The following is a 14,426-nucleotide window of genomic DNA, read 5'->3' as shown; positions in this document are numbered from 1 at the left end:
ACTTTTAACTCAATTGAGCTCAAGAACCAAAAGAGAGTTTTTCTTCAATGGCGAAGCTAGCCAACCAAAAAATACAAGAGCTTTTAACTGGATTAGCTTCCAACCAAAATAGTTGTCGCACGCTCGCGAAATATGAACAGAGTCGCCACCAATATATTTATCCCATAAGGGAAAGGAATATGAGAAAACCTAACAAAGGGTAAGAACAAGGTCTTGCGACCAGAGAATCTAGGTACGGGAGTCGGTTGCGCAAGGGGAAGGTATTAGCACCCCTCGCGCCCATCGTACTCGATGGTATCCACCTATGTTTGTTTCTATCTAAAGGGTGTGTACTATGTATATGTCTAAATGCGAATGAATACAAAAATAAATACAGGGAAAAGAAGGAATTATTTACAATTGTGCTCGTTCAAGCCCCGCGACTTGATGCCTACGTATCCTTTTCAGGAATCAGAGCGCCGTAGTTCGGCTCAAGATTTTCTATTTGTTTTGGTGTTTTTTAGATGGGCGGCATTAACGTTCGCGCTCTTGCATAAGGGGACAGCCTAGGATGCAATGGAGCGGAAATAAAGGTGCCCTTAAGAAAACGAGAGAAGAGATAGAGTTTGAGTGTTTCGAGGGAATCCCTAAAGCAAGGGAAACTCGAGTTACTCGTTGGTTTGTGTCTTTTAACATTGGGAACTTATGCCTGAATGGGACCCTTAAGCAAGGGAGATCCAAGCACTCGAACATTCCCTTAAGCAAGGGACGTTCAAGCTTCCATTCCCTTTTTAAGAATTTTCACTTTTATTTTGAAAGTTATTAAGTGTTTTAAGTTGAAAAAGAAAAAGAATGAAAAAGAGGGGGAATATTCCTAATTATCTAAGCCTAGAGTTATTGTTGTTTATGTACAAATCTAGCCTAAAGTTATGGTAACTAAATTCTAAAAGGAGCATACAAATGGCATTAACAAGATAGGCAAAAAATAAGGCCAAAAACAAGTAACAAAGTCACACGACAACTATACAAAAAATAGCATACAAACAATTCAAGCATTAGTGCAAAATTAAACCAAAAATACTACTATTTTTATGAGTCTTTTTTAATGTCATTTTTTATTTAAGGAAAATGAATTAATATGCAAAAAAAGGAAAAAGGAAAAAAAGAAGAGTCAATTCTATTATTCATTTTATTAAAAGCATGGGGGGGGGGGTGTATATTGATTTTAATGGTGTAGAAAGCATGGGCGCAGGCCTGGTCCAGAGTTGGCCCAAGGAGGTTTTTTTTATTGTTCAATTTTATCAACAATGGTGGCGGTGTACGATTGGGCCAAGGGGTGATAGCATAGCAATTGAGCCCAAAGTTTGTGATGATCCAACGGATTCAATCGTTTTCCAATCAAATAAGAAAAAACCAAAGTAGAAAAAACCAAAAAACACATACAGAAAGATATTTTAGGGTTACCTCGATGGAGGTCCCCAAATTGCTTCACTCAACGAATTCGGCGGCGTCCTCCTCTCATCCTCGACCGAAGATCCTTAACGCCACCGTGAATCCGTCGCCAACTATCTCGCTTTGCTCATTCTTGTCCCTTTCCACTACCTCAAGTCCGTTCGAAGCCAATCTCGGCTTCAACCTCTAAAGTCGCCCTAGTTCTCAATACGCAGAAGGAGGTGAAGATTGAGAAATTCAGAGCCGGTGAGTGACGATGGAACTCGAGTGATGTTGTTGAGGGCAACGCGAAGCTGAAACGAAGGTCACAATTACGTGGTTGGCGAAATAAACGCGAGCGGTGAATCGAAGCCGATACGAAGACGAAAACGACGAGTTCTTCAGGTAACACACATTCCGAGCTCGTTCTTGTTTCTTTCTCTTTACGATCTCTTCTCCTTCTTCTTGAATTCTTCTGTTCTGTTTACGTTTTTTCTTTCTTCTTCTCTGTTTTTTCTTGATTGCGTGTGTTGTTATTGTTGATACGACCGTGTATTGAATATGATTGAGGGAGAGAATATGAGAGATAGGAGTTGAATTTGAGGTGGTGGAGGATCGATGGTGGAGATTGAAGGTGATGATTCGTAAGAGAGGTTATGGTGAAGAAAGGTTCAGAGGAAGTTTGAAGAAGTTTGTTACAGTTTTGGTTGTAGGTTGAAGATGCTGATTATGGATTGTGAGAGAGTGTGAAGATTGAAGATGGAAGTGGAGTGATGAAGATGGGGAGAGTATTAAAGATGATGTGAAGATGGTGAAAAATGGTGAAGAATTGAAGGTTGCGTTATGGAATATGATGAAAGAAGTGGGGATTCTGAAAAATGGCGGAGGAGGGTGAAGGAGCAGAGTGTGATGAATGGTTAAGGATGATGAAGGTATGAGAAATATGGTAAAGGGAGAGAGGGAGTGATGAAGATGGTTGAAGGTTGAGATACAGATTCGAAGAATGAATGGAGGTGGTGGAAGGTGCCTTGAATGGTGACTGCAGAAGCATTTATATATTGCAAATGATTAGGGAATGATGGTGAATTCTAGGGTGTGGGACTTGGAGCGCAGCTTGCAACATAACTTTCTCCAATTCTCGAATGTGGGACTATTGGCTGAATCACATAGAGGTAACTGGATTCTGTTTCCTGATTTTCTGTTAGTTGAATGTTTGTTAGGAAGTGAAGTTTAGTTTGTTATTTCTGTTATGAGCTAGTTGCTAGGTGGTTACATTCAGTTAGGTTAGTTGTGTGATAGTTAGTGATTGAGAAAGAGTTCCAAGATGTTAGAAATTGTTAACTGAAATGTTAGTTAGTTAGGTTTGATGTTTAATAGCTGACACTGAAAATTCTATCAAATGTGAGCTGTTGGTTACCAATGTCACTGGAGTTTTATTCTGAATTTTTTGCAATTTCCTTTTGCAGAATTCCTATCAGACGTTAGCTTGAACGGATGCGCGTTGGTGGATATTGGATTCAGACTGAATAGATGCCGAGTCTTCTGCCGCGGGACTATAGTGAATTGTATGGTGAGGAGCGATGCCGAATCAATGTCTTCACGTTATCACAATGGGCTGAACCGGAGTAAAGATAACAGAGGAATGGTTTTAGTCTGAATACAACGATAGTTCTTGCTTCTGTCCAACTTGAATTGACAAGGTATTGCTTTGGATTTTCTTTGAATGTGTGTGTGGGATTTTGTGTGAACTGGAACTGTTTGCAATTAGTCTGTCGAATCTTTCATGTTTTGTCCCTGTTCTGATCAATTCTTTATGGAGACACGATTGACTGTACGTGGTTTTGTAGTAACGCTTTTCCTTTTTTTTCATTGAGTTTTCTGCATAATTAGATTGATGAACAGTCAGACCTGAGATTCTTTCGAGAACTGGACTTGTGAATGCAAGTGGCTGTTATGTATGGAATGCAGTGGTAGGCTATGTATAGGCTGATAATGATAGGTTAGAATATATTATGTCACGGGCTGATTTTCGTGTATGAATGTATGGGACTGTCATGATAGTATATTTATTTTCTTGTTTATGCAGGGCTGGTATATGGTGCAGGTTATGAATGTGGTTTTTGGTAGCAAGCGGAGGTGGGGCAGAACCGATATGGACGAATTTGGATGCAAGTAGAAGCAAGCAAATGGCATAGAATTTTGGATAGGTTCATACTGTGGCCAAGGAATTATGGGAACAAGGCAGAATAAGACTAATTTGAATCAAGTTCTATGGCTTATTGAATTTATGCTTTAGGATAGGTAGTTTAAGGCTTGTATGTGTGGGTTTTTTGTACATGTAAAAGATGGGCATGGTTTGTAGATAATGAGTTTTATTTGTAAATTTGAATTTGAACTTGAATGAATGAACTTGGAATAATGTGGGTGTTTGTAGTGAATAGTGGCCTTTAGGCTTTTCTTGTAGAACTTGTTGGACTCTATGGATGTTTAAATATATGGGCCTTGGATCCCTCGAATGTGTAGATTTTGAAAGTGAATGACAAACTCATATGATACGAACCATCTTCGACATGAACCTTGAACTGTGTTCAAATGAAATCTCAATCACCACTCGTACACGTACTCCTTAATTTCCACATTTGGAAACAAAACACCTGATAAGCGCACTTCTTTACTTTGATGTAATCATTCTTTTTCAATTGTATCATGATATATGCCTTACAAATCACACAAGCCAAAATATTGAATTGATAGCCCATATAACTCTTGTCCAGCCAAAACCCTTTCACAATTGTTGGATATAACCTCAGATGAAAATTAGGTTTGAAATATTGTAGGAGAGGTGTTCAGGATAGCCCTAAGACCGAACTCGAACATAAGAGATTGAAACCCTAATTCCACAGTACCATGTTCAAAGAAGAATCAAATGAGCCAAGCTTGAGCGAGGTAGAACCCCCAATATCAAAGATCCTTGATCCCAATGCCAGATTTATTGATTAATGATGCATGTTGAGTTAATGACCTAATGGGAGGTATGTACATGAGACTATGAAAGGCATAAGCCTAAGCCAGATAAAATTGAAAGGGTAGGACAAGTTTGGGGTATGACAGCTGCCCCTATTTAACCGTCTCAATGGAAATGATTGTTGTATGAAACTGTGATTGGAAAGTATGGGTCTGATGGAATGATAGGATCTACTGACTCAGAAATTGAAAGTAAGGGTAAATGACTCGAAACCGGGGTGGGATCAACAGATCCACGACTCAAATCTAGGGCGAGTATAACAGACTCACGACTCAAATTCAGGGTAAGATCAACGGACCCACGACCCACTAGAAAGAAAAAGATAAGGATAAGGTCAACGGACCTACGATCCACAAGAATTGGAAAAGATGAGGATAAGGTCAACGGACCTACGATCCACAAGAATGAAAAAGATGAGGATAAGGTCAACGGACCTACGATCCACAAGAATGAAAAAGATGAGGATAAGGTCAACAGACCTACGATCCACAAGAAATGAAAAAGATGAGGATAAGGTCAACAGACCTACGATCCACAAGAAATGAAAAAGATGGGGATAAGGTCAACAGACCTACGATCTACAAGAAATGAAAAAGATGGGGATAAGGTCAACAGACCTACGATCTACAAGAAATGAAAAAGATGAGGATAAGGTCAACGGACCTACGATCCACAAGAAATGAAAAAGATGAGGATAAGGTCAACGGACCTACGATCCACAAGAAATGAAAAAGATGGGGATAAGGTCAACGGACCTACGATCCACAAGAAATGAAAAATATGGGGATAAGGTCAACGGACCTACGATCCACAAGAAATGAAAAAGATGAGGATAAGGTCAACGGACCTACGATCCACAAGAAATGAAAAAGATGAGGATAAGGTCAACGGACCTACGATCCACAAGAATGAAAAAGATGAGGATAAGGTCAACGGACCTACGATCCACAAGAAATGAAAAATATGGGGATAAGGTCAACAAACCTACGATCCACAAGAATTGAAAGAAAGGATAAACATCAACACTGGGGTTGGAGGACATCAACGCTGAGGTTGGAGCATATCAGCATTGAGGTTGGGGGACATCAACACTGAGGTTGTGAAAGGAAAGGCTTCGACACTGAGGTCGAGGACATCAACACTGAGGTTGTGACGAGAAAAGATAAACATCAACACTGAGGTTGTGAATGACGATCGGCATCGACACAGAGGTCGGTGAAGGAATGATAGGCATCAACACTGAGGTTGGACAAGAAATGGATAGACATCAACACTGAGGTTGGAAAAGAAAGGTATCGACACCGAGGTCAAAGGAAGAAAGAATTAATATCAACACTGAGGTTGGGGATTGGGGATTAGTTTTGAAATGGTTTGCCAGAACGGAAGGCAAAGGATACACAACACGGGGGTTGGATCTAGAAGTTTTCCCGTACGAGGGGAAGGGACCATGGAGACTAGTGACGACTAGACACGACCCAAAGGAGTAGTACATACTGAAGAATCCCGGGATATCGATGCTTGCGAAGCATAAGAACTACATTAATCCCTCAGGCCAAAAGGCGGGGCATAATCCTTCAAGAGTGGCAATCGTTCGAATTGCCACACACCAAGTATGGTTTATTCAAACGATTGAAAAATGAGATGGGTTGACTGCTCACCCTCATTCGCACTCTAATTTGCACGCAACATACGGGAAATAACCATCACAAGACTAGAGATGACTAGACTCGACGAGAAGATGATAGTAACCACTGGGGATTACGGGAATATGGATGCTTACGAAGCATAAGAACTACATTAATCCCTCAGGCCAAAAGGCGGGGTGTAATTCTTCGGAGCGGCAATCGTTCGAATTGCCACACACCAAGTATGGTTATTCAAACGATTGAAAAATGAGATGGGTTGAATGCCCACCCTCATTCACGCTCTAATCTGCACGCAGCACACGGGAAATAACCTCGGAGTCAACGATTCTGACGAAGAAAGGCATTGTATCCGATCCACATTGGGGAGAGAACATGAGACTTCTTTTGGGGATTGAGGATACCAGGTATTGGCACCATGGTTTGAGGAAATTTGTAATGTGGTAGCAGATATCAGTCAGAGTTTGTAAGGACATTTTTCTGTGGGGAAGTATCATTGGCTTGATTGAGTACTGATTTGTATTATCTGGCTTATGCTTTGTATGCATGTTTGAATTTTTCTATGGCGTAATGATCCATTTTGACGGATATGCTACGCTTTTGAGGATGCAATGTTATATGCAGTGAATACTATATGCAGAGTGCCAAATAAAGGCATTAGTGAGGTAAACACCAGGGAGAATCCCCTTAGTGTTAAGGATTCTGTAGAGATGCCAATAGATATTGGACTTTGATTTGTAAGATACACCTTCTGGTTGTTGGCTTGTAGAGTGTAGAATAACTTCTGACTTCTAACCATGTGCCACTGCTTGGAATATTTTCAACTTGAGGAGATTCCCTCGATTCACCATGTTGGGGATGAGAGATCCAGGTAAGGAGCCTTGGTTAGGGAAGTAGATCAACTCCTGGGAGAAATAAACTCCTATGCTTGAGGAATGGAACAAACTCTCAGGAGAAATAAACTCCTATGCTTGGGGAGAGACCAAATTTCTAGGAGAAATAAACTCCTATGGTCGGGGAGCGACAAAAAACTCAGAATTGTGCCCCAAGCTTCGTGACTTATGGAGGAATTTTCCCCAAAGGATCCTTGGAGAGATTTGTCGAATCTCGACTTAACTGTCCCAGATTGGTCAAACTCAAGAGATATTCCTCGACATGATTGCCCCAGATTGATCGAAGCTTGAAGAGATTTATCGACACGATTTCCCCAGATATGTTGAATTTGAGAGGTCGAACCTCGATTCAATTGCCCCTGATTAGGTACATCTCACTAGAATCCACAAGCTTTCTTTGTTTTGAAGTCAAACAAACATGGAAACACTTTACCACGCTCAACGGAGTCCTCAAACTCTTCCCCATAGAGTAATCAAAGAACTCATCAAATACTCATTCCCAACGGATTTCTTTAGAGAACTTGCCCCTTGACGGTCAACATTTGAAATGATTAGATTTTACTCCTCGGAGTTCTTAAGTTTCTTGTACTTTGACATGATCAAGTTGCTCACTAATTCTCATTCTTGAAAATTTCCTTGTTGTTAAGCGCATATTTTGTATGCAAAAGAATGTTAATTCTAAGAATGATAATTCTAATGCAAAGCCTATGTTAGTCTTGAAGTTGTAAAACTTTTTTGTGAAATGAGGTTGCGACCTCTTGTGACCGAATCAATAGTTGACACAACCTCGATTTTTTTGCATATGGAAGATGAAGCAAACGTACGATACCAACATGGATATGAGTCACGCTTCATTGGGAGTCAGTTAAACGTTATCTCATCAGAGTGCGCTTTCAAAATAAACCCTACTTCAATTAGGACTTTTAAGGGTTGTAACTTGGCCAGGTTCACGGTTTTGGAAACAAGGGATTTTTTAGGCTCAAAATTATTTGGTGCCCACCCCCTTCGTGATGTTCTCCATTCCTAGGTTCAATTAACTCGACACGAGTGTTCATCCCTCACAAGGAATTTGAAATGGTTGAGGAATCAATGAGGTTCTTTGGACATGGCGGTCGCTCACCTTTTATTCTTCTGATTCATTGTCACACGACTTTGTTCTTGCTTGGAAATTTCATCATCTTTTTTCTTTTGTCATTTTCTTTTCATCCTTTTTTATTTTCATTATTTTTTCGCCATTTTTTTTTGCTCTTTTTTTTTTGAACAAGTCGTGTGACCTCGCATAGTCTTGGATTTGTTGGAGGTGATTGCGACTGCCTCACTCCTTTGATTTGATGAAGGATTACCATTGTGGCATCGTCATCTCTTGATCTCTTGATGGAATAAGGATAATCATTGCGGTTTTGACATTCCTCAACCTTTTGAAGGATAACCATTGTTGTATCCTTAGATGCACACCCTTTTGGTGAGTTTTGAAAGCTCGATCAAGTTAAATGAACACTACCCTTCCCCAAGGTCAAAATGAGGGTTTTTACGATTAGAAAAGAAACTCCTACTTCAAGGCTCAAAGGGGTTAACGAGGGTCTATCTCCCTTATATCTCCGGTGTTTGGGGATTTGAAACAATGCCTGTACATCCTTAGTAGGTTTTTTTTTTTTCAAAAACACATGATTAGAGATTTTTGCGTTTTTATCTTTCATCATTCTCCCTCGGCTCTTTGCCTAAGCAAGAGATTAGTAAAGTTGGTATCGTAATGCCAAAAACATTTTATGAGTGAAAACGAAAGGATTACTTCAAGACAAACGTAAGCAATGTATTTTATTTTCATTCAGAAATTAACAAGTTTTTACATGCTATAAATGCTTAAACAAACAATGAAATGTTACAAATGAGAATGCAATAAAGAAACTAAATGAATGCCATTGTTGAGGAGACTTGACTCCGTCTGGACTTATTGACCTTGAATACTTTTTGCAGTTCTTTCCAAACACTTCAGATTACTCCAAAAGAGAACTCCAACGAAGTCACCCATGAGTCGTAAACTTTTGCCTCACTTTAGGGATTCGAGCAATGCGAGTGATGCAATGCTCAAGATAAGAGTACGTCTTGCTTATCCCTCGTGCGGGATCCCCAAGCATAGTTGCTAGAGTAGTAATCGCCATCATAAATGGAAAGAATCTTGTATGATCATCAAACTCAAGAGAGCTACTTGTGGTGAAGAAGACCCAATACTAGAATCTTGACTAATTGTGATTCCAACAAACAAGGAAACGAATGGGCACAAGGCAATAGAATCACATCAATTTGTTTCTCATATTCTTCTCGTCTCTGTTAACTAGCAAGGCCACTGAGAAGGAGAACTTGAGAAAAGGCAACTGATATATGAAGTAAAACCTTGAGAATGAGAAGCATTGTGTAAAACACTTTTGATTACCACATGGAAAGAGATTCTGACAAAGTCACCCAGGAATTTGTAATGCTTTAAGGGATTCGAGCAATGCAAATGATGCAAAGCTCAAGATAGACCAGGTCTTGCTTATCCCTCGATCGGGAGCCCCAAGCAACTTCCACAAATGTACAGGAGATGATTACCAATTTAGCTTCAATATCCAAACCATTCGGAGTGAGAGTAAATCACCCTTGCAGTTTTTTGACATCAAGCGCAAACCAAAAATACCCAAATCAACGGAGTCATGACTTTTTTATGGCTTTCAATCTTTTTTCAATAGGTGGAGCCTTTTGTCAATTCCACTAATCGGAAACTTGAAGACTTCAATTTCCCAATTGTTTTCATGATGTATCTCCCTCTTAAGAGTGATAGGAATCTCAACTATGCCTCAGACATTTGAATCCATAAGACCTTCTCTTGAGGTGAGATTAACATTTGCATTTGGCTTCTAAGGAACTTGTCTCAACTCTTCGTGTCTAAGAGAAAAAACTTGAAGAGCCTTCATACCTTGATTCATGTTAATCCCCATTTCTGGTCTCATCTGAATCAAAAACCTCACGGAGTTGTTCCATAGTTGATCTAGGAGCTTGTGGCGGTGAGAAGTCAAATCTATTGTTGATCTTGAATTCTGGCAGAAAGGGTCCCATAAGTCTCTGAAAGAACCATGAAATGCATGATAGTATGAATGCATGTTTCATTTATGAGATCCTAGAGCCTTTTCACACTTTTTCTTTTTCTTTTATTTTCTCCTCTCTTTTTTTTTTTTGAATCAAGGTTTGTTTTGTATATTGTATCTTTTCCTTTTCTTTTTCCTTTTTTTCTCTTTTTTTTTGGAAATAGACTTTAGGATCCCCCATAAATGAAGTGGATAAAGCAATGATGTTATGCAATGCAAAGCATGGGATCAAGGTCCATATAATCTTAGTAACCACCGCACAACCCTCTGGATAACTGGTGTGAAACCTCTGTACAGGCCAAATGTCACAGGATCAAAGGTTCGACGTCCTTTCGAATACCAGAATGCCAAGCACCATGAGAACAGACCAAATAAAGGTCCGACCTCAAATATGAAGAGCCAAAGGTATGTAAGAGTCAAGGTTTCCTGTCCCACCCCAATCTCACGGGTATGTAGTCTAGACACGGACAAGTGGTCCCTAATGGTCACCAGGGTCTACAGTTCCCACGGGGTACAAAGTGTTTGAGGCAACAAGCGTGCCAGACACAGTGTTCCATGAAAGAACCTCGCCCAGTTGTGGTACCCCATGTCAAGCTCGATCGTAGCAAGAGCCACGGGAGTCAACATGAGCATCCACGCTAATCCTATGTGTCACTGGCCTGGGTAGTGGTCCTTTTACCTCACAAAAAAACCCCCACCTGCAAAACAAAGCAGAAAAATATGTGGCCCCCACGGGGACCCATAATATAGTCCAGATGCATGCGGAAAGTAAACATGATATGCAAGCAGAAAGTAGAAACATATATACAAAATGTAAACACATAAACAAATAAATAAACACCCAATAAACGAAACAAACAAAGGCTAGGATCGACTCGCTAAGTACGGACCCGCAATAGGTCTAACATCCCCAACAGAGTCGCCAGCTGTCGCACGCTCGCGAAAAATGAACAGAGTCGCCACCAATATATTTATCCCATAAGGGAAAGGAATACCAGAAAACCTAACAAAGGGTAAGAACAAGGTCTTGCGACCAGAGAATCTAGGTACGGGAGTCGGTTGCGCAAGGGGAAGGTATTAGCACCCCTCGCGCCCATCGTACTCGATGGTATCCACCTATGTTTGTTTCTATCTAAAGGGTGTGTACTATGTCTATGTCTAAATGCGAATGAATGCAAAAAGAAATACGGGGAAAAGAAGGAATTATTTACAATTGTGCTCGTTCAAGCCCCGCGACTTGATGCCTACGTATCCTTTTCAGGAATCAGAGCGCCGTAGTTCGGCTCAAGATTTTCTGTTTGTTTTGGTGTTTTTTAGTTGGGCAGCGTTAACGTTCGCGCTCTTGCATAAGGGGACAGCCTAGGATGCAATGGAGCGGAAATAACGGGCCCTTAAGAAAACGAGAGAAGAGAGAGAGTTTGAGTGTTTCGAGGGAATCCCTAAAGCAAGGGAAACTCGAGTTACTCGTTGTTTTGTGTCTTTTAACGTTGGGAACTTACGCCTGAATGGGACCCTTAAGCAAGGGAGATCCAAGCACTCGAACATTCCCTTAAGCAAGGGACGTTCAAGTTTCCATTCCCTTTTTAAGAATTTTCACTTTGATTATTAGTGTTTTAAGTATTTTCTTTGTATTTTTTAAAGGGGATTTTATTTTGAAACTTATTAAGTGTTTTAAGTTGAAAAAGAAAAAGAATGAAAAAGAGGGGGACTATTCCTAATTCTCTAAGCCTAGAGTTATTGTTGTTTATGTACAAATCTAGCCTAAAGTTATGGTAACTAAATTCTAAAAGGAGCATACAAATGGCATTAACAAGATAGGCCAAAAATAAGGCCAAAAACAAGTAACAAAGCCACACGACAACTATACAAAAAATAGCATACAAACAATTCAAGCATTAGTGCAAAATTAAACCAAAAATACTACTATTTTTATGAGTCTTTTCTAATGTCATTTTTTATTTAAGGAAAATGAATTAATATGCAAAAAAAAAGGAAAAAGGAAAAAAAGAAGAGTCAATTCTATTATTCATTTTATTAACAGCATGGGGGGTGTATATTGATTTTAATGGTGTAGAAAGCATGGGCACAGGCCTGGTCCAGAGTTGGCCCAAGGAGGTTTTTTTTATTGTTCAATTTTATCAACAATGGTGGCGGTGCACGATTGGGCCAAGGGGTGATAGCATAGCAATTGAGCCCAAAGTTTGTGATGATCCAACGGATTCAATCGTTTTCCAATCAAAGAAGAAAAAACCAAAGTAGAAAAAACCAAAAAACACATACAGAAAGAGGATTTAGGGTTACCTCGATGGAGGTCCCCAAATTGCTTCACTCAACGAATTCGGCGGCGTCCTCCTCTCATCCCCGACCGAAGATTCTTAACGCCACCGTGAATCCGTCGCCAACTATCTCGCTTTGCTCATTCTTGTCCCTTTCCACTACCTCAAGTCCGTTCGAAGGCAATCTCGGCTTCAACCTCTAAAGTCGCCCTAGTTCTCAATACGCAGAAGGAGGTGAAGATTGAGAAATTCAGAGCCGGTGAGTGACGATGGAACTCGAGTGATGTTGTTGATGGCAACGCGAAGCTGAAACGAAGGTCACAATTACGCGGTTGGCGAAATAAACGCGAGCGGTGAATCGAAGACGAAAACAACGAGTTCTTCAGGTAACACACATTCCGAGCTCGTTCTTGTTTCTTTCTCTTTACGATCTCTTCTCCTTCTTCTTGAATTCTTCTGTTCTGTTTACGTTTTTTCTTTCTTCTTCTCTGTTTTTTCTTGATTGCGTGTGTTGTTATTGTTGATACGACCGTGTATTGAATATGATTGAGGGCAGAATATGAGAGATAGGAGTTGAATTTGAGGTGGTGGAGGATCGATGGTGGAGATTGAAGGTGATGATTCGTAAGAGAGGTTATGGTGAAGAAAGGTTCAGAGGAAGTTTGAAGAAGTTTGTTACAGTTTCGGTTGTAGGTTGAAGATGCTGATTATGGATTGTGAGAGAGTGTGAAGATTGAAGATGGAAGTGGAGTGATGAAGATGGGGAGAGTATTAAAGATGATGTGAATATGGTGAAAAATGGTGAAGAATTGAAGGTTGCGTTATGGAATATGATGAAAGAAGTGGGGATTCTGAAAAATGGCGGAGGAGGGTGAAGGAGCAGAGTGTGATGAATGGTTAAGGATGATGAAGGTATGAGAAAGATGTGAAAGGGAGAGAGAGAGTGATGAAGATGGTTGAAGGTTGAGATACAGATTCGAAGAATGAATGGAGGTGGTGGAAGGTGCCTTGATTGGTGACTGCATAAGCATTTATATATTGCCAATGATTAGGGAATGATGGTGAATTCTTGGGTGTGGGACTTGGAGCGCAGCTTGCAACATAGCTTTCCCCAATTCTCGAATGTGGGACTATTGGCTGAATCACATAGAGGTAACTGGATTCTGTTTCCTGATTTTCTGTTAGTTGAATCTTTGTTAGGAAGTGAAGTTTAGTTTGTTATTTCTGTTATGAGCTAGTTGCTAGGTGGTTACATTTTGTTAGGTTAGTTGTGTGATAGTTAGTGAATGAGAAAGAGTTCCAAGCTGTTAGAAATTGTTAACTGAAATGTTAGTTAGTTAGGTTTGATGTTTAATAGCTGACACTGAAAATTCTATCAAATGTGAGCTGTTGGTTACCAATGTCACTGGAGTTTTATTCTGAATTTTTTGCAATTTCCTTTTGCAGAATTCCTATCAGACGTTAGCTTGAACGGATGCGCGTTGGTGGATATTGGATTCAGACTGAATAGATGCCGAGTCTTCTGCCGCGGGACTATAGTGAATTGTATGGTGAGGAGCGATGCCGAATCAATGTCTTCACGTTATCACAATGGGCTGAACCGGAGTAAAGATAACAGAGGAATGGTTTTAGTCTGAATACAACGATAGTTCTTGCTTCTGTCCAACTTGAATTGACAAGGTATTGCTTTGGATTTTCTTTGAATGTGTGTGTGGGATTTTGTGTGAACTGGAACTGTTTGCAAATAGTCTGCCGAATCTTTCATGTTTTGTCCCTGTTCTGATCAATTCTTTATGGAGACACGATTGACTGTACGTGGTTTTGTAGTAACGCTTTTCCTTTTTTTCATTGAGTTTTCTGCATAATTAGATTGATGAACAGTCACACCTGAGATTCTTTCGAGAACTGGACTTGTGAATGCAAGTGGCTGTTATGTATGGAATGCAGTGGTAGGCTATGTATAGGCTGATAATGATAGGTTAGAATATATTATGTCACGGGCTGATTTTCGTGTATGAATGTATGGGACTGTCATGATAGTATATTTATTTTCTTGT

This window comes from Vicia villosa, unplaced genomic scaffold (assembly GCF_029867415.1).
Source record: "Vicia villosa cultivar HV-30 ecotype Madison, WI unplaced genomic scaffold, Vvil1.0 ctg.002874F_1_1, whole genome shotgun sequence".
Taxonomy (NCBI): domain Eukaryota; kingdom Viridiplantae; phylum Streptophyta; class Magnoliopsida; order Fabales; family Fabaceae; genus Vicia; species Vicia villosa.
Note: the sequence above shows the minus strand (reverse complement) of the source record.